The sequence below is a fragment of the Varroa jacobsoni genome, unplaced genomic scaffold (genome assembly GCF_002532875.2).
Source record: "Varroa jacobsoni isolate VJ856 unplaced genomic scaffold, vjacob_1.0 scaffold_313, whole genome shotgun sequence".
NCBI classification, from domain to species: Eukaryota; Metazoa; Arthropoda; class Arachnida; order Mesostigmata; family Varroidae; genus Varroa; species Varroa jacobsoni.
The window spans coordinates 1101-4081 of NW_019213215.1; the positions used below are offsets into that span (position 1 = coordinate 1101).

General features: G+C 36.9%; 1 protein-coding gene across 1 annotated transcript in view; it reads right to left on the reverse strand.

The window, feature by feature from the left end:
- LOC111259268 (uncharacterized) overlaps positions 1-1129 on the reverse strand; it is a 2215-nt gene extending 1086 nt beyond the window's left edge. Inside the window, exon 1 of the mRNA XM_022831162.2 lies at positions 843-1129. The gene's annotated coding sequence lies outside the window, so the exon portion shown is untranslated. The remainder of the gene's footprint in view (positions 1-842) is intronic.
- Between the last annotated feature and the right edge of the window lie 1852 nt (positions 1130-2981).

Sequence of the window (2981 nt, forward strand, 5' to 3'; positions counted from 1 at the left end):
TAAAAAACTAGATCACGGGCATAGGTGAAGTTGTGCAGATCCACGTCCTACACACCTTAAAATGCTTTTGCGAATCTGATAAGTATTTTCTGTGAGGAGAATGAAATTTTTCGATGTAAATTTTGCAATAATGTTATTATAGGGATTACAGCGCTGGGTAAATTTCAACGAATACTATTTATTGCAACTAAGAATGTATCAAAACACTAAGGAACAGTTCAGCTTTATCTGCGGCCAAAATCCGAAGGCGCGACCTACGCTTTTCCTGATATTGTTAGAACAAACACGTACTCCTAAAAAATGCGACATATAGTAAACAGAAAATCATGACGAACTAACAAGACAGCTGTCCATCAACGGAATATAAGAACATCCTAAGGCCGAAATTACTTGAAAAAAAGGCAAAAAATATGCAAACTTCGACGAAAACAATTATGCAAAGCGGCAATCAAGCATTCGTCAAATGACAAGATTCACAACCTGTATGTACTTCACTCCTCGCTTATGCGTAAGTAAAGTCAATACAAATTGCCTTTCATAGTTAAAACTACCTCCCTTTTGAAGAAATCGACCGCAGCTGTAGCCACCTTTGAGCCTGAACTACTAGAAACTGCGGAATATAACCACTTCATTTAAGGCTACCGGTGATAGAGAAAAAATAGCTTCATCCTGTTGTGCTTTGAAAATATTTTCGAAATTACTGATTATAGGCGTCACTTAACGCTATTATTTTTTGAAAGATTCTCTTGTTTGTATCTTCTTTGTTTGTGTCACGAAATTGCAGTATCGGGGCTCTTTTAATATCGGGTGTAGAAAATCGTCGAAGAAGTGGAGTAACCCACCTCCGTATATTTTGTTCCACGGGTATTCCAAGTCTCTAGCCTCTGGGATGTACTTGCTTTCTAGACCTGTGACTTGCCCTTCGTTTTCCTAGTCAGATTTGTCCTGTCTCTGGTCCATTGGTTCAAGGTAGGAATAGCAAAAAGCGGGCTCACATTTCGTATGAAACAAAACTCGTGCATTTGGGCTCGTCCTTCGAAACCAGCCTCCAACGCTACAGTATAATTGTATATATAAACCTGTTAAAAGAACCCTGCTTAACTTTTCTTCTGATTTGTAGGTCAATTGAAACAAACATGATTTCTTTGTAAAAATTTAGTATCAAGTTTTGCCTATGAAATTAAAGAAACTGCATTAGAAGTTTGCAAATACTCGTCTTTGCATGTGCATTAAGTAGAATTGGTCAATTATTCTATCAGGTTGTTTGAAAAGCAGTGACGATTTTTTCCAATGTCTATACCCTTCCCACGCTTGTTTGTCTTTATATGCCATTCAAAACAACTCTTTTCTTCCATGAGTCTGTTGCAATTCCAGTGTGTGGTAAGCAGAACTTCATCTTATATTCAGGCTTTAAAAATGTATGAGAAGATGCATTTTCGACACCTACTATAGTCTGCTTTTTGTCAAGGTCAAAACACTGCCGAAAGAGCCCGGGATATTTGTGTCGCGCAGAATGTGGACCTGAGGCCAAGGAGTACTATTTAAGAGTTGCTTGTTAATGGTATTTTAAAAACGAAGGGTGCAGTTTGCTCTATTTAGGTATCCGAGGTGGATGAGGACAGCCTCGACGCACTTTTGAAGGAAGGTTATCGACAATTATCTTACAAATTATTTAACAAAATCAGTTGCGGCTATTTTTAGTTACTTCTACTTGAAAGCATTTATTCAAAAATTAGGAGCCTGAGTACCTTGGGAACTAGGTGATGCGCACGACTTCTTTTCTCACATCACGCGTATCACCAAACAATACGCGGCTACAATGGCCGATTCCTACATATAATTATTATTATTTTCTAGTCAGTATAAAACAAAAGTGAAAAATTACCTCTGGGAATACATTGAAGCTCAACATTCAGCCAGAACTCATTAAAAAAAATATTGACTTGCTTTTAACGGGACCGAATGGGTTTTATAGGTTAATAAATATTCGACACAACCAGAACGGTAAGGATCAATAAATAGTCCAGTTGCATTGAGAGAAACAGGTTATCCACAAAGAGGACTCTATGTACATTGCAATAGAGTTTTTTTCTTTAAAAGACCGGAATTTTTTGGACAAAGGTCGTTAAAGCCGCGTTGCAAGAGCTTGTGTGGTAGGTCTTCTACAGCCATCACGATTCTCGGACTCTAATTGATGTCATTAGTTGGTAATTGTACAATACTAAGTAATAAAATTAAACTGGGAGAAAGGCTTCAACAGGAGGCTTGGAAATTTCTAGCGGGACGAAACAGATAAATCCCCTGAGAATAGACGACGTCCGTAGAGCGTAACGGCAACGGTACTAATTCCCTAGTAGTATTCGAAAAACATGCTGAAGAGAACGACCATTATTTTGCGAACGCTTAAGAAACGTTAGGGCTACAGGTCACGCAAGGCTTCACTAGAGAAATTACGAAGAAGTAAAATGACACTTGCATCTACCACAAATCAACCTCGTGCTCCTGTCGAGGGAAGGCACATCTACAGTTTACTATAGTGATGGTCGGGATTGTATTATGAAGGTAGTCCAGGAATCGTCTCTAAAAAGAGAACAATATAATTAAATTGCTTGGAGGCTATCACGGAAATGGGAAATCATCTTCAGATGGAAAAAAATAAAAAGATAACAATGCAATTAACACAATCGAAATTTTATATAAAGCCTTATGTTAGGTGTTTCTTTGTATCATTAAGCATAACAAAAAAAGCCATTGTTACTTTTTAAATTAAATGATTATTCTTAGCAGCAGAAACTAGTTACAAAACAAATCCGCAACTTCGTTAATCTCAAGCAAAAATTATTAAACTTTTAGCGCACAAAAATTGGAACTATTCTATTATTTAACTTGATTTTTTGCTGACTTGGTAAATCCAAACATTCAAATTAAATTTGTTGCAATTTGATTTCTTAATAATCACACAGATTCACATTACTTGATAG